A 20771-nucleotide genomic window follows, 5' to 3' on the forward strand; every position below is an offset into this window, starting at 1 on the left:
CTCCAGCAGTGGAGAATACCCTCTCTGCCGCAACACTTGTACCAGGGATACACAGATAGCGTTTAGCTAATTTGGCTAGTAGAGGGAAAGATTTCTCATTGGACTTCCACCAGTCAAGGGGGTCTTCTGCAAGAGGCTGTGGAAGTTCTGCCAAATACCTTTTCAGCTCCTCCTCAGCTCTGGTACTGGCTGATTGTGGAGCAACTCTGACCTCAGTAGTAGTGAATGTCGATCCCAGCAGATTCACCAGTGCAGTAGCAGATGTTGTTCTTCTTTTCGGGGCAGGGCCTTCTTGAGCTGACACGCCAGGCTCCGAGTCCACAGCCACAGCACTGCTTCCAGCCTCTCCTGGCCTCACCTGCTGCTCCTGCAGGAACACATTTATTATATTTTATTTTTGTAAACAAAGATTATTCTGTTATTTGTCTGTTTTATTTCAAAGTATTCTTATTTTCTATTCTCTAGTCTTAAGTCTTTATACACACATTTATACATCACATGTCATTTTAATGTTTATTTTAAGCACTTAGTTTGATGAAATGTGCTACAGACAAGTGCTTTGTAAATAAATTAATGTATGTAATAAATAATAGGCATGATATCACATATTAATACACAGTGTAGGTTCAACATAAAGATAATATACTCAGTGTACACACTTCGGAGCAAAGCCCTTGTCTGTGTTGTCAGTGAGCATTTGGTGGAGCAATGGAGCGATGACTGATAGTGTGGGTGATGAATCCTCTGACATGACCAGGGTGGCTTCTTTCATGGGCTTGAGTGCCATAACAATTTCTTCAGCATTCTTGATTTCTGCGTCAGTTAGTGTGGCGGTTTCGGTAGTGTTATTTCTTCGCACGGCAGGAGAGAGGAGAGCGAGACATATGGAAGGTCGTTGCTCCAGATACCGTTCGAGCATATCGTGCGCGCTATTCCATCTTGTTGCGACGTCGATTATCAACTTGTGCTCCTTGATCTCGTCAGTGCCACCCTCACGATCCGGGTCCTCCTCATCCATCTGCTGTCGCAGAGATCTCTGAGCGGCTGCCAGGGCTTCAGCCGCACAGGCGCTCCTGTGAAAGTATCCAACTATTCGCTTAAGCCTCGCTAGCACCCGTGACACAGTAGGAAGCTTCAGAGCTCGCTGGGCTGCGAGGTTGAGTGTGTGTGCAAAACACGTTACATGTGTTAGACTCTCATCAAGATGCATAGCAGCAATCATGTTAGCTGCGTTGTCGTAACAATAACCAAGTCCGCCAGCGTTAGATTCCATTCTTTTGCGACGTTGTGAAAGGTTTCATTCACATTCAGAGCAGTGTGACTTTCATGCATCACCCTAGTTTGCAGCACTTGAGACTGCAGCTCCCATTCATCTGTGATGTAGTGTGCTGTGAAAGTACCGTATGATTGAGTTGCCCTGGAGGTCCAGTGGTCACATGTGAGCGCTACTCTTTCAGCTTTGGTCACGGCTTCACTAACTTTTACCTTTGTCTCTCGGTAAAGTCGAGGTACAGCAGAGTCAGAAAAGTGCGTACGTGAAGGAATTTGGTACCGTGGCTCCATTGTTTTCACCATGTACCTAAAGCCTTCTCCCCCCACTGCACTGTATGGTCGCAGGTCTTTTCCAATGAAACAAGCGATGGATTTTGTTATCTTCTTTCCCCGTTCAGAATTGGGTGGAATTTTTGCAAACTGCTGGAGTGTGCGCTGATTAGCTGGTGGTAGTGGTTTGTCCGAGTCTGAATCATCCTTCCATTCAGGGTGGTGTCTGTCGAGGTGAGCTTTTTGATTTGAAGTGTTCCCGAAATACTTAACTTTACCGTGGCAAAGTTTGCAAATCGTATGAGACATGTCAAGCCCTTTCTTATTGCCCGCGCCGGATTCACGGTAAAACCCAAAGTATTTCCAAACACTTGCTTTCAAAGACCGCGGAGGCGGTTGTATTTATTTTCCCTCTTCCATTTTTAAGCAACACGACTCACGAGAGAACAACAACACAGCGCACGCTGCTATTGCGGAAACGGAAACGGTGCTTTGCTTATTACGGCGGCCGAGAAGGGGAAATAAATAAATAAATCGATTCTTGGAAAATGAGAATCGATTCTGAATCGGACGGCATTAGAATTGCGAACTCGAATCGATTTTTTTTGACAGGCCTAGTTTGAAATGTCCGACCACTTTTCGACACTTGGCCAGTACACCATCAAAACCACCATCCCGAAGTGACATTACAACGGCCCTCTGTACAAGATGAGCAACGCAGGGCAAGTGCTCAAATGGTAATATTCTCCCTGCTGCTATCATGTTGGGAGCGCTGTCGGTTCCAATGGTGGTGATTTTTTCAGCTATGTGTGAGGGGTGGGACCTTAGGACCTGGGAGATATAAACAGGATGTAGTGGTAATCTCAGAACCAGGCCACACGCGCTTGCCCCTGGAAAAACCACTCTCTTCCCATCCAGTGTCATGCAGGAAGTGCAGTGCAGGTTGTGGGCCAACACTGGGGTCTCCTATTCCTTCTCCCACTGTACCTCCATCGGTACTGGGGCTTCCCATTCCCTCTCCTACTGTACCTCCAGTGGGGCGTCCCAATCCCAACCCTGGGGCTTCCTATTCCCTGTCCTATACTGTACCTCCATCGGTACTGGGGTTTCCTATTCCCTCTCCTACTGTACCTCCAGTGGGGCGTCCCACCCCTCACATATGCCCCACTGATTAGCGACGCCGAGAAACTGTCTGGCACACGCTTCTGCAAAGTGACGCTCCTCCGTTTTAATCACACCTGACGTTATAGGAGAGACAAAGTAGATCAGAATAAGTTTGCTATTAATAGGAAACTTACAATTAGCAGGCTGGCGTTGTTGGGGCTAGCTAGCAAACGTATAATGTTGGCTGGTGGTAAAATAAATCAATCGATCCCTGATAACGTTAGCTAAAGCTGTGTAAATGTTAGGCTGAATTAGCGATAGGCCTATTACATGCCGCGGTGGGGTTGGTTTCAGGTTGGATATTCAGCCAGGATGGCAGGGTATCCAGCCCGAGACCAACTTCACCGTGGTAAATTAATTTAAATTACATAACATACCTAAGGCGAACGAGTGAAGTTCCCAGGTGACATCGATGAGGTGTACAGTAACGCCAAGGTAGTTGTCGTTTTTGACAGATGTCCAATGGTCCCCAGTCAGTGCTACACACGCCGCCCCGGCCAACTTTTCATCTTTCGCAGCTTTCTCTGCGGCGTACTGGTCATGGATTCTCCTTGTGATAGTTCGTCTTGCAGGTAATTTGTAAGATGGGTCGCCTGTGGCCGCCTGGAGAAGAAGCTCGAGCCCATCATCTTCAACCACACTGATAGGCCGGCAGTTGATGGCAATCCACTGAGCTAGGAGGTTAGTTAGCTTGGCTGATAAAGTTGGGCTGACGGGCTTGCCACGGTTGCACTCCAACATTGTAGTTTGACGAACACTTTTCCCCGGAGCCATATTAGTGCTTGGCCCGCCGGCAGCTTCGCTATCATCAACCAACGCAAAGGGATGCTTGTGCGTTAGGTGATACTTCAGACTTGAAGAACTCCTACAGTAAGCCATTTCTGCTTTGCACAGGGTACAAACCACCTTGTTCTTGTCGAGGTTTCCATTGGGAAGCTTCTTGTAAAGACATTTCCCCTGAAGCAAACCTGTGTTCACAGCGTCCTGCATGCTGACGTTTGATGTGGCACGCCGCACTGTTCATTAATTTCACCTTGTCCCTGTTAGGTTAGGACTTCTCCCTCCCACAGAGTAATTCGGCCAGGTAAAACTATCAAAGTGAAATTCCTAGCTTGCTCGCTTTATGCAGTCAATGCAGACCCAGCTCCCAGACCCAACTTTGAGAATAGATTAATGGCGATATTTTTTTTGACGCGCGCTAATATTCTCGCGTTAACGCAGCACGTTAACGCCGATAACGGCCCAGCACGCTAAGAGCTTGTAGGTCTGCTATTTTTGAAAAATCGAAGAGCGACTGACATAGAAGACATTTTTAGAATCTGATCTCAGGTCAGAATGAAAACTGTCAGGATGTAGAAGATATTTTTAGAATCTGATCTCAGGTCAGAATGGGTTAATAATCGCAGGACAATAGATGGTTTGTCAAATTTGACTGATTGATAGTCTCAAGTCTAGGTCTTAGTCTAGCTCTATGCTATTTGGTTGTAATGACACATATATGTTTTTGTTACATTGGCTAATATAAACAGCCTTGCGTACAATATCACTGGGTTTTACAGCGATTTGTGTGGCACTCAGCAGTGCAGTCTTAAGATGGGATACTGATGCATCAGAAGCGAACTGTGCGGCCACTGTGACGAAAAGCTGAATCTGAACCAAAGGATTGTCTGTGTGATCTTGTGTGATGTTAACAATTGATTTGATCAATCCAATGCGACCATTCTTTAGCTCCACTGTGTAGCTGTTGTGTTTGTGTCCTTTTCCATAATATTCTGTTGTGTACACCTTTCCTTTCACAATAGCTCTCTCTCATAGATCTCAGCTGTGTCATTGTCATCTTCAGATGCATTACAAAGAGGGTACAGAACAGACCTTTCAACTGGATTAAGCTGGATTTCTGGCGAGGACACCCTAGCAACACAATATCATCCAACTGTTTTGCCTTTGCAATCAGGGGGTATCCACTCAACCAGTCATTGACTAGCTTGTCAAATCTATGTGAAATGTTATTGCTCGTCTGAGACAGCTTCAGGAGCACAGGGATAAACTTGAGTGTGCTAAACTGCCGTGCAATTTGAGTTGGAACATAATTAGTCCCATGGCATAGCCTTGTCAGTTTACTGTTGTCTCCTTCAAAGCAAAATGCAGACGTACACCAAAGAGGCCCATGCATCTTCTTGACAGACAAAATTTAGTTAATTGATGGACATTGAAGGACATGTGGGACAAGGCGTACTTTCCTGGGATCTCTTGTACAAACTGTATGATCTTCGATGTACCTTCTGCTAAGTCACTCTCGGAAATTGTTTCTTTCAAAAAGCAAAAGATAGCTGCCACCAACAGCAACCAATGCTTTAAGAATGTGGTTGGCAAAATGGTATACAAGAGGAACACTATAAAAGAGCAACCAACTTCGGCACTCTGCAGCCTTCCATTTCTGAGCAACATTAATGGTTCTTGGCACTCTTGGAACATCAGAGGGGGGTTTTATGGACAGCAATCTCTGGTCCCCCTGGTCTTTGGATGTACCTATGTACATTATGGTGCTTACTATTAAACCACAAGTCCAAGAACTGCTTAGTCACTCCCAATAGAACACAATGCATGTAATCAACAGGAAAACTATTGACCATGTCAAAAGGGATGCAAAAGGATTAATGGAGACACTGTTTTCACCCCAAACCCATGGGTAACCCCAGTCTCAATGGCCATTGCCCCACATTCTACAACATGGTTGTGAGTTCTTCTCTCTGCCTCTTTAGGTGGATATACTCTTGTGTGTCCATTTCCCTTAGCTGCGACCTGTCCTTCATTTAGGCAGTGCCCACAGCCATATGCACCATTGAACTGATGTATGCCCTGAACCGTACATCGGGCCACTGAACAAAGAACAAAGCATGGGGAACACTTTTGAAACTATTGTTGTTTTTGTTTGACAATGCAACCATTTCACTCCAATTGTATTTATACTATGGATGTCATCTACAAACTGCTTGAGGTAGATGGACATGTCAGGTTTGCCCTTCCCAAACCACACACCTGCAAGTAGCACATTTCTAAAACGGACATTGGCTGGGAATTCATGTATCACCGCTCTGATTGGCCACAGTGCATATGATGAAGATTTAAACACTGGGACTCCATCAGTGTTCCACAATAATGACACATCATTATTTCCCATGGGGAGTGTCTGGTACATAGTACCCTTGCACACATCACTCAACACTTCTCCATTTGGATGAATGTGATACCCCTTTTGTAAAACGTCCCTAATCTGGTCTGCAAGTGAAAGACTTCTTTCTTTGACATTTCCTTTTTCCTCAAACATAGCATTACACTCAGGACACTGTGCTACTCCTGTTGGAAGATATGCACTGCACATGTTACAGAAGAGTGTATATTGACAGAGTCAGATAGATTTCTATACATTTTCCTGAAAAGGTGGAGAGACTGTGGCAATAAATTGTTAGAAGGCAAAATAACACTTAGAAGTGATAAATGGTCTTCAACAGCACATGCTGTTAAATTGTGCCTAAGGGAATGTGACAAGATCAGTACTATGCACTGTGCTACGGTTATATCAGACCCGGGGTAAAGAGGTGACCCAAAACATTCAAATTCAGAGATATTAGGAAAGCCATTTTGCTCACCGTCTATCTCCATCTAAATGTTATTTTGGGTGCCAGTGTCCACCTCACTTACAAACTGATCATGACCAGATGTCATTCCCCCAATGTCAATGTCTTCTGAGATCTGAAATTCCCTTGATGTCCCTTCAGAGAGGTCGCCATCTTCAACAAAGTCTTGGGAATCAGGATCCCCAAATCTATGGACAAATGGAAACATGTACATAATGTTTATTTAGGCCAATTACATGCATTAGAAAAAAACATGAAGGGGAGACACCAGCACATGGATCAATAGTCTGCAAGTTATCACAAGTGTGTGATTCTTTGCTCAATTCTTTGCTCAATTTCTTCACACACACAGCAGCTAACTAGTTGACCCAACTAGATATTTTGTAGTAGATTACATTTGACCTCACTAATTTGCAGATATATTTGGCAATATTTGCCTAATTTGACCCATTAGGCAACCAAGACACAGTATAACATACCAGTATTAGACTATATACAAAGGGTGTGCAGAGTAATTGTAAAAAAAGAAAAAAAAGAAAAGAGAGAAAAGTGTGTTGAACAAATCATGGCTTGCTAAATTCAATTTAGAGAGATTTAGAGATTGTTTTGGGAGAGAGTCGTCCTGAAATGTTTAATTGGGAACCCTTGGTATGGAATAAGACCACAATGTAAACAAGTCCCTTTTAGCCTAAATGTCTGACTGTACCTCATGCCGTTTACATTTCAGACCAATAAAGTATCATATAGTATAATACATAATCAACATACCCCTGTGTTGTACACAGCAGAGAGTCCCTTGATGTCCCTTCGGAAATGTCTTAATTGTCAGGAAACAGCCGTTTACACCGCAGACCAGTCCTTAGTAGGGGTTCTTGTGAATCTGGATCCAAAAATCTATGGACAATGGAAAATGTGTTTACAATAGAAGATAATGTGTGCATATGTCTTGGCTAGTATAAATACTATCAAACTAATCTATGGTCTTGATTCGCTCTCGCACTCGTGTTCAATAATGGCTGAGAGGTGTACAGTAGGTAGCCCCGACACAATAGCGGAGGGTCTACCTACAGTACAGTCTTTGCACAGTGTTCTGTGATTGTAGATCTGACATTCTCACTAGTTTGGGTCCCGGGCAAAACACAGGCTAAAAGGTTTGGGAACCACTGTACTAGTAGGCCTATGAGGTTTACACCAGACTGAGACGATATTATAATCATTAAAGTATTCACATCTATAAACAAACTACAATTGTGCCACCAACAATAAGTGCCACCATCAGAAATGGAAGCATACAGTATTTAATATGTAGAGTAAAGAAATGTGCCATTGGTACCAAGGCCTATCGGCTGTTTTCTCTGTCATCTCAAACCCCTAAACGTTACTTCTAAATCTCTAACCCTAAACCTAATCCCAGATCTTTAGTAATAGCAATAAAAAAACAGGAGGAGATGGAATTTTGAGTGCGGATTAGCTGTCTTAAGTTTGCTATAAACACAACACAAGGGGCCTGATTCTTCAACGCATTTCCGCTAGCGTCACGTCAATATATCAGCGTAAAGGCATTTACGTGGATTTCCCACATGAATTTGGAATTCATGGAAATGGCCGTGAACTTGACGCTCACGTAGGTTGGTCGGAAACTCCGCCAAATCCTACGGGACGTCTTTAGGTGGCGGAGAAATTTGCGGAAGCATACACTTGTGTATAGATTTATTCAGAAGGCTTTAGTCTTCATGCTGAATCAATAAATAGTCCCCAAATCTCAGATAAAATCCCCAACATATTGGTCGATCAGCACATATAAATGATAGCCTATATATATATATATAAAAACTGAGTGCACTTGTATGCCTAAATGCATGCATTATAGGCAAGTTACAGTCCAATAGGCTACAGAAAATGCCCCTGCAAGCCCAACAACTTTTTAATTATTTATTAGGATATTTCTAGCATGCTCACTCTCAGAAGCCTCTCTCAAAATAAAAAAATAAATCAAAAATGTGCGCTAATCAGGACCAGCTTGTTCTAAGTGATCAATGGCACTATATAAGAACCCCGGGGAGCAACGTCAAACCGGTGTGAAGAGAAGAACAAGCTTTATACAGAATACAAAGAGAATGGCTGATTTATTGCTGCTAGACTACTTGGCGAACCACGCAATGCGGAGAGAACGGATCTTCAGGGACCGGGCCAATTTTTTCGAGGAGGACGACGAGTGGCTACGGTGCCGGTTCCGTCTAGCAAGGCACTGCTTGGTCGAGCTCTGCGACGCGCTGGAGCCAGAGCTCACCAGACAAACAAACAGGTTCAAATTAAAATGTTTAGAAAAATGGTTTCAAGCAGCCACGATTCTTTCATCCTGCAAAATAGCAGTGTAGGCATGCGTCTCGCACAGGGGGCTGCTGGAGACGCATGGCTCATTGGTGAGTGTTTTTCCAATTGTATATATATTTAGTGCCATTCCCCCTCACTTGCCTCATGGAAATTAAATTGACAGGATTGTAGGCCTAAATGGCTAACCATATCTATCTCATTCTATATACCAGGTGATAAAGGATATGCCGTGGCAACATGGCTGATGACGCCACTGTTCACGCCCGACACCCAACAAGAACGGGCATACAATGACAGCCATGTCAGAACCTGATCGGTCGTGGAGCGCGCCATAGGGAGGCTGAAAGCCCGTTGGCTATGCCTGGACACGGCAGGAGGGACGCTCCTCTACAAGCCCGATAAGGTATTTAAATAAAACACACACACACACACACACACACACACACACACAGTAGACCATCATGAGCTTAAAACGGTAGGCATTAAGGCATGCTATAACAGAACAGGTTTTGTTCAGTCTAATAATTTGTTCCCATCTATATAGGTTTGCAAGATCACACTGGCCTGCTGCATGCTGCACAATATAGCAGAACGGAATGGTGTGCCCCTTCCAGAGGGAGCACCTGCACTGCCCCCACCTGCAGACATGCCGGTGGACCCACCCATTGGCGCAGAGGCCAACATGCCAGGACTGGCCCTGCGCCGACAACTGATCGCTCGTTTTTGAAGTAAGGATGAATATAGTTTAATTTAATTTATCATTTTAGTTTACGTTTTTTTCGTCTCTCTAATTCAGTTAGTTTTAAATAGTTTAACGGATTTGATATAGCCAGTTTGTTTCTTGATAACATCGAAATAGTTACACAATACAGTTTCGTATCCGTTTTGTTTTCGTTGTAATTAGTTTTCCCCTTCAGTTTGTTACTTCGTTAGTTTTAGTTAACTATAATAACCTTGAAGAAGTAGACACATGAAGCAAATTCAACATTTAATTATAGTTTTATTTATTAATTCAGTCATTTCTCCTCCTGGCAGTGGCTATGGATTCGAGGGCTGTGGCGATCCTGTCTAGTATCCCCACACCCCTCTGCACCGCCCTCACACCCTCCTCCACGACAGACGCGACCCTCTCCACCGCCCTCAGCAAATGCTCCTGGTTCTGCAAGACCTCGGCTGAAATAACTTCTACCCGGGCGTCCCGGTCAGCCACGGGGGCAGCCTCCGAGGCTCGCCGAACTCTGGTTCTTGCAGAACCAGGAGCAGAAGCCGAGGTAGAGGGCACCTCGACGTCTGGTGGAGCCGGAGGCCTGCGAGCAGGTGGTGGTGAGCACTGAGCAGCAGCCGGTGGTGGTGAGCAGCAGCCGGAGCGCTGAGCCCGAGCGGGTGGCCCTGCAGGCGAGGCCTGGGTTGTGGTGTTCGTGGAGCGCTGAGCCCGAGCCCGAGCGGGGGTCGAGGACCGCGTGCGAGCTGCCTGGGAGGTGGTGGAGTCTCTGGAGCGCCATGAGGACGCCGACGCCACGGAAGCAGCATCATCAGCTATAAAAAATTTGCCTTTTTCCCCAATAAATATTATTTACAATTATTTATTGTGCCTTTTTCCTTGTTTAATAACATCGTATATTAATCTACATTTAGTTAATCTACATTTTTATGGTGCAATGCTGCTTGAATAGAGTGTGTATAGCCAGCTGTGTTGTGCTCAATATCAAAGAAGAAGCAGGACAGTTAAAGTCTATAATGTGTTGATTAAATGCAAGCCTATAGAGCACCGAAGTCCTGACGTAACTCGCTCATCCCGACGATTCCCCTGGTTCGCGGAAGTGATTTCTCTATGGAGAATAACATGGGGTGATCTTAAGATCGTCTACTATAAGCGTTGTGGTCCAAAAATAAACAAGCTGTCTCGGCGTTATTGTCGGGAAGGTGTCTCTGTATCGTTTGCAACAGTCAGTCACTCATATATGATACAATCTGCTTCTAGCGAAAATCTAACTAATTCAGCAGCAGTAACATTAGCGTTTTCTCTCAGTCAGTTGATTCTTCATATCCATATGAGTGAAGCGGCCGGGGTGACATGTTTATTTTTCAAACACAGTTGTTATATGAGGCGATCTCAAATCGCCTCAATGGGGATTTCAATGCAACTAAACAAATACATGAACCTGGGGACTGACGCCCTCTACTGAAAGTGACGTCAGACTTCGGTGCTCTATAGGCCTATAGTTTAATTACCATCACTTTCGTCCATCTGGAGGTCCACATCCAAGGGATCGGTATCCATGCCCCCCGCGGCTTGGATTCCGTACAACGCCACCTCTCCTATAAGATAATTGTGTATTGTTTAATGGTAGGCCTATATAAAATAAACAACAATCATGCACAAATGTAACTGTATATGGATATAAAAAAGTAGACTGGTACCAATTATGGCTTTGATCCTTTCGTCCATGGGCGACGGTGGTGGTGCGTCGCCCGGTCCCCCCCCCCCCCGGTAGCACCCATAGATTGCCGCTGCCTGGTCAGCCTTTTCTTCACATCTAGCTTGAGATCACTCCATTTATTTTTGACCTCCGTCAATGTCCTTTATTGAATAATAAACATTGTCGGTTTGCAAATAAGCCTAGTAGGCCTACGATAATACAATGGTGCAGAAATTATATACATAAAAGCCCTATAAAGGGCTTGTTTGTGGTCCATGCGTGTATCAAATTAATATAAGGGGCTAGGCCTATATTCATATTTCATACCTCTCCACAGCACTGACGGAGTTTACTTGTTGAGTAATTTCCTTCCAACAATCAGCCTTCGTGACGTTGCTGAAGCCACTGCTGACGCTGCTAAATATAATATTTTTGTGGCGTTCTACGCCGTCCAACAATACCTCTATTTCTACAGCGCTGTAATTTTGCTTCTTTATTCTCGCCGCCATGGTGCCAGCTGATCTCACAAACTGCTGAGTCATGCTTGAGACCTTTTATGGTATGAAATTTGGCGTGGATCAATGCAAATGAGGTTGTCGGGTGCTTTTCCGATCACTTTGCGCCAGCTGAATTCAGTATGACATACACCTGCGATACGCCAGCGCACCTGTGTTACACACCACTCTCTGAATAACACGTCATCTCAACGTAGCTTGATCGGACGGATAAATACGATATCTGTTTCCGCCACCGTTACACTCTGGCGCATTTCGTTTTTGAAGAATCAGGCCCAAGATGTCTGTGGAATTTTAAACAAGTCATATTGTAGAGCTATTGAAATAGTTGGTATAAATATTGAGGTATGTCCATATCACACAGCCCCAGAATTAGCAAGTAAAGTAAAACAAAGTAAGTGGACATGACCTTTGGGCAAGTAGAACTTGACCTGTAATTGTCTGACGGACAAACGACACACACCCTGTGACCACCAACCTGGTATTGTAGGTGTGAGGCCAGGGTGTGCCCATAGTGCCGATGCCACCCTGGGACAGCTGCACCCTGCCGGGGTCTTCCTGACTCTCTCCAAGATTGGTAGAATGGAGGGAGTGTGGGTGAGATGCAGGCTCTCTGTCTCTGGTGGCAAAAGGAAGAGGAAACCAAAACCAGGGGTCATCAATTATGTCCGTACACAGATATCCGTGGCAAAGACTTGGTCGTGTCCATGGCAAATGTTTAATTTTTTGTTTTACATACCATGATAATGTTTTTTATTTTGATCATATTTCCCAATTTAGTCACTCTAGTTACTCTTTGGCCACTCAGAATAGCCAATTGGCATTGATCACACATCCAGGTCTTAAGTTAAGTAATTAGACCTGGTACTTAAGGGCGCTTTCACACCGGACATGTTTAAACGAACCATGGTCCGCTTACCCCTTTGGTTCGGTTGGTGTGAACGTGCATACGAACTCTGGTGCGGATCAAAGAAACGAACCATGGTCCGCTAAAAAAGGCCGGACTCGGTTCGCTTCCAAACGAACCACGGTGCGCTTCGTTACTGGTGTGAATTAGGCATGTGGAAAATAATCGATACATATCGATTAATCGATTATGACGTGCGCGATGCGAGTGAATCGGTCCATTCACTGTGTATCGGTAAAATTGACAGGTGAAATCTCGATGCATCGTTCGCGGAGTGCTTGCATCGGTAAAATCCGTGGTTGCACAGTTTTTTCATGGTAAATTTCACCCTCTCCTGTGTTTCCGAGGCGCATTGAACGTAACATCAGAAAAGGAAGAAAAAAAAAAAGCTCTCTCGCAGCCATAGCTCGCAGCGCACACAGGGCACGTTCGGAAATAGCGCACTGAGCCCACTGTGCAATGCAAACTAATAGGAGAGTGTGCTCCGGTGTGGTATTTCCGAACGCGCCCACAGTCAGTGAACAGAAGCTTCAAGCTACCGTACGACGGTGCAGTCAGAGTAGACACGTTGAGAGCTCTGTCCGTCGATCAGTTGACTTTACACTGTAGCGCTGCGTGCTGGACTGCTCGTAATGAATCTGATCCACACACTCCACAGCTGTGCTTGCTGATTATCCGACGCAAATCTGCGTCGCGATCCTCATCAATTTGTAATTAAAGAAAGCTTCTGCAGTCTGCACACACGTGTAAAACAACAACAACGCCACAGCAGGGTGTAGTTACAGTAGTACTGCTTGCGTCGTTTACAACTTTCCACTGTCCAGCTTTCCCCTGCTGTTCTCTGCGATAGAAGCCTTATTTATATTCTGCAGCAAGACGGTGTCGCACGCCTAAAATTGCAGATCCACAAGCTCACAGCGGGGCGTGGATGAGACGCGTTGTGAGCTTGTACATCTGCTATGTATTTATAACGTTAATAATACATGCAGGCCAGGGTCTTCAATGTTTTTCAGGTCAAGCCAAGGACCACTTAGCTGAGAGTGAGAGATCAAGTGGGGACCCCCACTATACATAGGCAATTATATTATAAAACTGTTGCAGATTAAACTAGACATAGACTCGTTTGACCTGTAATTTTTGTTTTGTTTATTTGTTTATTTTCTATTTATATGTTGGTAACATTAATTGATGAACGATAGGCTATTACATTTTAATCTCTTGAACCCTCTATACTCAAAACCTCAAATTGACCTTTGAGATATAATAATTATACTATATCCTATGATTATTAGTAATCTAACAACCACAATAACCAGCAGAGAGCAGACCCTTTGTTTACTTACATAATTCTATAAGTTGGGTTGTTTGAGATGCAGAGCTATAATACTAACCTACAGTAAAACAATAAATTGCTTTGAATTTAAATGTAATGCTTTTTACATGTTTTGGGAAATTAATAGAGCTTTAATATAAATCCTTTCTATTGTGATGAATCGCCATCAAATCGCATCGTATCGGTAGAGGGGTGAATCGCATCGTATCGCATTGATTTGAACTAAATGGTTATCGCATCGCATCGCATCGGGAAGAGGGAGAATCGTATCGCATCGTATCGCCAGGGGATTCCATGTATCTCTAATGTATCGTATCGCTGGCAGTGCATCGAGATGCGTATCGAATCGTGAGATGAGACGAGATTCACATGCCTAGTGTGAATGCATTCAGACTTTATAGCGGACCAAATACAGGAAATAAACAAATACATGAATAATGCACTGCAGTGTGGGTTCAGAGCGCCAAAAGAGAACAGGTTGACAGCAGGTACACGGTGACGGTCAGTGACATTATTATTATTATTAGTGACATATTAATTATTATAAAGAGAAGGCAAGAGCAGCAATGAGTCGGGGGTCAACTTGGGCAGATGACGAGGTGAGGGCTCTGCTGGAGATATGGGCAGAGGATATGATTAACCAATCCCTTGTGGAGACACACAAAAATGCCTCGGTTTTTCAAAAGATCAGCGACAAGATGAGAGAGAGGGGCACGGAGCGATCGGCTGGCCAGTGCCATTTGAAAGTTAAAAATCTCCGTCAGCGCTACATTAAGGTGCGCGATGCGCTCCGGAAAAGTGGCAGCTCGGGGGAGGAGAAGGACAAGTTCCCCTGGTATGACGGACTGGACAAAATATTGGGAACCAGGCCCACGAGCAACCCACAGTATGTTTTGGAGTCTCACGAGGATGAACAGCAGCAGACGCAGACCCCTTCTACATCTGGGACTGAGTCCCAAAAGTTTGCAGCGTTGATTCCGATGCGGTTTATCAACATTATTCAAGTGAAATGCATAACAGCAATATTGGGCTAATACAGCTACCAATATGTAGGCTACGACACACAGGGATTTACTGATGGAATAAACTGCCAGCTGATATTATATCCTAATCCTACCACAACGGGATATTTAGCGAATTAGCAGGGTAAAAAACTCAAAATCGGATTGTCCTTCCTAAATGTGGATAGATGGCCATCTAGTTTAGGGGATTTATTTGTGTTCTGATACATTAGTCGGGAAAGACGGGCTAGTTTATATTTTGCACTCATATGATAATATAATATATATAGGCTACCTGCTGCTGGGTCTTCTGTGCAACAAGCACGCTGACAACGTGTAGTAGGCATCCACAGCCCTCGCCCAATGGCGGCGCCTCCTTGTATGGCTCCGATGAATTGCGTGCCGCAATAAGGACATATTATTCAAAGACCTGCTCCTCTGTTCGTCTGTTGCTCTTATTTGGTGTATGAAGTAATTATTCAGAATTATTACAATGAATGCAAATGCAATACCAAGTTGTTGCTGTCGTTCCATATTGCAACTTGCTGTTCTTTTCTCTCTCTTGTTATTATTCCCTCGTAAAATGACCTTTTTTCTTTTTTTCACCATTTGGTTCGCTTAACATGTCACGTGTCATTTGTTTACATATTTGGTGCGCTTTACAAAGTGCAGTGTGAACACCAAACGGACCAAAATCTAAATGCAAATATTTGGTCCTTGGTCCTTGATCCGGACCTTCTAAGCGAACTTTGGGTGTGAAAGCGCCCTAAGACACGCAAAATACAGCCCCATATATCTAAAGCTGTTTACGGCTAGTCAAGGACCCTCAAATTAATATGTATTTGTCCACCTTGGTGCTCATATAGTATAATACATATTAATCAACATACCTCTGTGATGCTGATGGACACAGCTCTGAGTCCCTTGATGTCTCTTCGGAAAAGTCTTCAGTGTCAGGAATCTGCTGTTTACACCACTGACTTGTCCTCGGTAGGGGTTCATGGGAACCTGGATCCAAAAATCTATGGACAAAGGAAAATGTGTACATATAATACTTAATACACGGAATGTATTGACAGTAGCTACAGTGGATTTTTTTCCCCCAACAATATTTATTGATTTCCCTTTTTCCACACAAATGACAATACAAATATATAAAAGACTATTAACATTACAAGACATTTACTGATAAAGAAAGCAAAACAACAATAACCAAAAAAAAGAAACAACAGCACTACTCCTCTTCAGCTTCATCCATTATATGTGACAAATTATTGTTCTTAACATATCTTATAAAACGGCCCCACACATCCTGAAACATTTCGTGTTTGTCCTTAAGAATGTATGTAATCTTTTCCAAAGGTAAACATAAAGACAATTCCCTGAACCACTGTGTATCACTTGGTTTGTCTGGTTTCTTCCCAGGTCAATGCTATCACTCTCTTAGCTTGTACACACACACACGCACACGCACACGCACACGCGCACACACACACACACACACACACACACGCACACACACGCGTCACCAACCTTTTGTAAGAGCCTTTTAGTTGTCTTCCCGTCCTCTCATCAGATCCCATGGTTATATTTGTCCTGCATGTTGAAAAACAAACAGGCATTTTCAATGTTATATTGAAATATTAATATTTAGGCTTATACTCAAAATAGACAGATTAAATATCAGTGGTGGAAAAAGTAGTTTTTTTTACTCAAGCGAAAGTATCAATACTGCAGTGTAAGATAATCTGTAAAATACATAGCATATATTTAAATATGTATTATTATTATTCGTACAGTACATACCTGTGAATTCACCAAGAGCAAGACGGCGATGGTCTCACGTTTAGTAGACCACTACATACCAGCTCGAGAAGGGCTATTGAGGTATTGTAGCCTATTATCATTTAGCCATTTTGCCAATAATGTTTTTTATAATAATTATCAACGCTTGTTTGAACAATGAACTGTTGAAAATTGTCTAGAGTAGACCTCACCTAAGGCTCGACGCCATATATGGCGTTCTATACAACAATCGGTGCACCTCAAAGAATGACAAAATATGAGGTTAAAACCAAAAACGAGGCCCCTTTGTTGCCACGTTTTATTGTTTCTGGCTTTGTAGAGTAGAAATGCCAGTAAATGGCATCGACTGTCACACTCGCCGATACCAGCATTCTAAGCAGTATCGTCAGCTTTTCCGACACTGGTATCGGTGTTGGTATCGGAACAAATCAAGAGTGAGAGGGATTGAAGGAAAGGGTGTAGAGATGGTGTTAATGTTTTGGGTTTGTGTTCGTTCCAGGATGGACGCCACTCTGAAGGAGCTAACCAGCTTAGTGAAGGAGGTGTATCCCGAGGCCAGGAAAAAAGGAACCCATTTTAGCTTTGCCATCGTCTACCCTGATCTCAAGCGACAGGTGTACAGGTACTTGGGACAAGCTCAATAATAATGTTTCATCTTTAGCCCCAGAAGGTCGGACTTTATACTTGCCTGCCAATTAGGGCTTTGGATTTACTAGTCGACTAGTAAATCCACTAGTTTACCTCGTTGGTACTAGTTGACTAGTACCCGTTTTTGTAGGCCTCAAGATCAGGTAGAGCAGTGGTTCCCAAACTACTTTGTAGAGTAGAAATGGAGAAAAACAGATGAAAAAGAGGTGTTTTTTTGTTTGTTTGCTTGAGGTTAAATACAGCTGTTTTTAAGCTTATAGGGTATAGGTAGGTATAGCCTATAAAGCCTATAGGCTTTATCCACACACACATGAAGACCCTAGTCTTTTTCTGTTTTGTTTACATTATTAAATGGCCTTCCTATTGGAATTCGCGGTTTTCTTATAGACAAAAAAGGAATTAACTATCATATTCATGAATCATGAGCTACGAACGGTAGGCTACTTGTTCTCGAAACATTCCCGCCTTTCATACATGTCATTTCCCATAGTGTGAGGGTACATACGCCATTCTGGGCTATGGTAACTTAATTTATGCTTCGTCATGCGACCTCTAAACTCACACCAGTCGCATCCGCAACGCTATGTGAGCTTTTATATCAACTGTTAGGCCTATAACTCCCAGGGTGCACGCGGTCACTATACTCTAAGCCCAATATACGTACACAAGAGGAGGTGAATGAACTGAACAAATTAAACAAGGTTTGTTTGGCGATCTGTTGGGAATTGATTACATGAAACAGTCACGTGCGACCAGCCTCTAGGTTAATAGTAAACTATTAATTGGTCTATGATGATGAAATGATCTGCAAAAGTCCGGAATTCAAAATGTAGGTTGTATATTTCCAAAAATGACCGAGGTGAAGTGGTTATCTAAATATCCATAAAAAAATAGGGTAAAAATAGTCTAAAAATGCATTTCTTTATTATTAAAAAAATTGAACATTGGTAAGTATAGCCTAGAGCAGTATTTTTTTTTACATGAAAATCCAGCCCCCCCCCCCCCCCCCCCTTTTATAATAATACATTGATGTTGCAAAAACTATATTCTCATCCAAACCATGCCCATAGTAACTACACTTGATTTTAGGATACCTAGAATGGGTGTAATATTTATTCTCTTCGGCATTGTCATCGAAGAGTGTGTGTGTGTGTGTGTGTGTGTGTGTGTGTGTGTGTGTGTGTGCGTGTGCGTGTGCGCTTATCGTGTGTCACTCATACTGCAGGAAGTAGGGCAGCATTGATGCGCCAGCTGGGAAGCCTAGAAAAAGATGTCAGAGTCAGTAGGGAGGAAGACAACGAGCTTGGAAGAGGAAAGCGGGAAAAACGTCCCAACTTGACATTTGGACAATGGACGTGATGATGAGGTCTGTAATGCATGTTGTGTGGTGGTGGTTGTGACACTGACAACATGTTGTAACAGCAGTTAATATACATTTAAATTGTACAATTTCTATTCCAAGGATTCCAGTGCACCCATTGGGAAGAAAAAGCAAAAGAACAGCAATGTAAGAAGCAAATCCTTTCTACAACTTTACAGAGCACTGACGTGTAAACATGTAAGCTGAGATGGTGCATGGTGTCTGTCTGTCTGTCTGTCCATAACCATTTAAAGGGGAAATAAACAGGCTTTCCAATGGTATACAGGTTATGGTCAAGAAACATTACAGTAGAGAAATAATCGACAGAAAATGCTTCTCAAATGTCACCATTAGGCTGTCAACGACCATGAAAACCTTGCAAGAGAATTGCAAGAAATCAAGGGTGCATGTCTTTTTTAAGTGCTAGAAATCATTTCCCTGAATTGACCTAGGGAAGGCAGTGATCAGATTTTTAGGGACCTTTGGAGTTCGTTCCAATCAAATCACTGACAGAAAAAGCTGGATCTAAAACGGGTAGTCTCAATACTTCATTCTGATTGGCTGGTTACCGTCACGTGACCGGTGTAAATTTCACCGATAACCCACTCCTTCAATCACTTTGTATCATCCTGCAGCCTTGTAGCTGAACTGGGGAAGGGGAGCGCTTGATTGCTTTACAAACACATGCCGTGCGGGCGTCTAAGCACCGCCCGGCTCATATGACTGTGAATGTGTGGCTCCAGGCAGCCCCGTAAAGATATCAAGCGCTATTCTCCCGTCACATAAGCTAAATTCCAATACCCAAAATCTCGGCCACTCGCTCACTCCCACTCGGTCACTCGGGGTCATTCCAGCGTTACCCGGAAATGGTTAACGTTCCGATTGTTAAAGCGCTCCATCAAGGAGGAGAGTCGAGTCGAGTGGAGGAGCCGAGTGAGCTCTCCGAGACCGCATAGAGCGAGTGTACATCAGGTGCAGGCTCGGTGGGGTATTTCGTCTCCTCGCGCCGGATTTCCGCATCACGTGTACACGTTTTTCCTTCTCCAGTGACGTATAAAAACGCCCCCTCCACATGTGGATAGTACACAAACAAACGCAAGCGAAGATGGCAAGGAAGGAGGCAGAACCAATCCATATATGTAAGTTTGCGCATACATGTGCTATATTAATTCTGGAATAAATGGCTGTGCACACCAACAATGTTAATTAGAGATAGCAATGTGGCCATCCACATTGATGAATGAAGATAACTGGTTCTGTAACTGCTGTGCACATGTGTTTTTTTTTTAGGAATCCACATATCAAAAAAATATACATCCAAACGTAAAGAAAATGACAGTTCATATACGTAAATCTATGAATATTATGTGCATATTCTGTCTCATCAAAGACACATTTGTGTGTGTGTACTACATACATACTAGCTTGACACAAACAATTCCTTTTACAGGGACGGATGCAGAGACTCGGTCGCTCATATTAGTGAGAACGACAAGCGAGCATCTGTTTGATGGCAGACGTAATTCTGCAAAAGATGCATGGACGTGAGTTGCATCAATTAGCATTTTATTTGTCACAATATGTATCAGAACAAACTGAGCTTTAGTTGTGTACATTTCAACTTGCAGGATAACATATAGAAAGTGCATATCCACATTGTTTTGTAGCTTTCAATGAAATACATGTTCATCTTTGTCACTATCAATATTAATAGAGTGACAAAGATGAACATGTATTTCATTGAAAGCTACAAAACAATGTGGATATGCACTTTCTATATGTTAAATGTTCAGTCAGCTGCTGGACTGTATTTTACTGTATATGTAGAGTTGACAATTGTATGAATGTGCGTATCCTGACATCATCCCTATTACAAGTTCAATAGCATGAACCATTACCATCAAATTCCCAACACATGTAATTGATTAGTAGAATGTGTGCATGTAACATGTTTTGTATTCCTCAGGAAAGTACAGATTATGATGCAAGTTGAAGGCATTATCACCACCACCCAGCTCCGCAAGAAATGGGACAATTTAAAAAGAAAATACAAGGTATGGTTGCAGTGTGCAATTTCAAGTGCTTCGTGCCGTTTGGCCTCTG

The 20771-nt window shown here is 43.3% G+C and overlaps 1 long non-coding RNA gene across 1 annotated transcript; it reads right to left on the bottom strand.

Annotated features, from left to right (window-relative positions):
- Window positions 1–4105: 4105 nt before the first annotated feature.
- On the bottom strand, window positions 4106–15857 carry LOC310854235. Its single transcript, XR_014568879.1, has 4 exons — window positions 15745–15857; window positions 12092–12232; window positions 7113–7238; window positions 4106–6532 (listed from the first exon to the last, which is right to left on the bottom strand). It is a non-coding gene; the product is annotated as an uncharacterized lncRNA (long non-coding RNA).
- Window positions 15858–20771: the final 4914 nt, after the last annotated feature.

Source organism: Protomyctophum parallelum (genome assembly GCF_964188405.1).
Source record: "Protomyctophum parallelum genome assembly, chromosome: 23".
In the NCBI taxonomy this organism is placed as follows: Eukaryota; Metazoa; Chordata; class Actinopteri; order Myctophiformes; family Myctophidae; genus Protomyctophum; species Protomyctophum parallelum.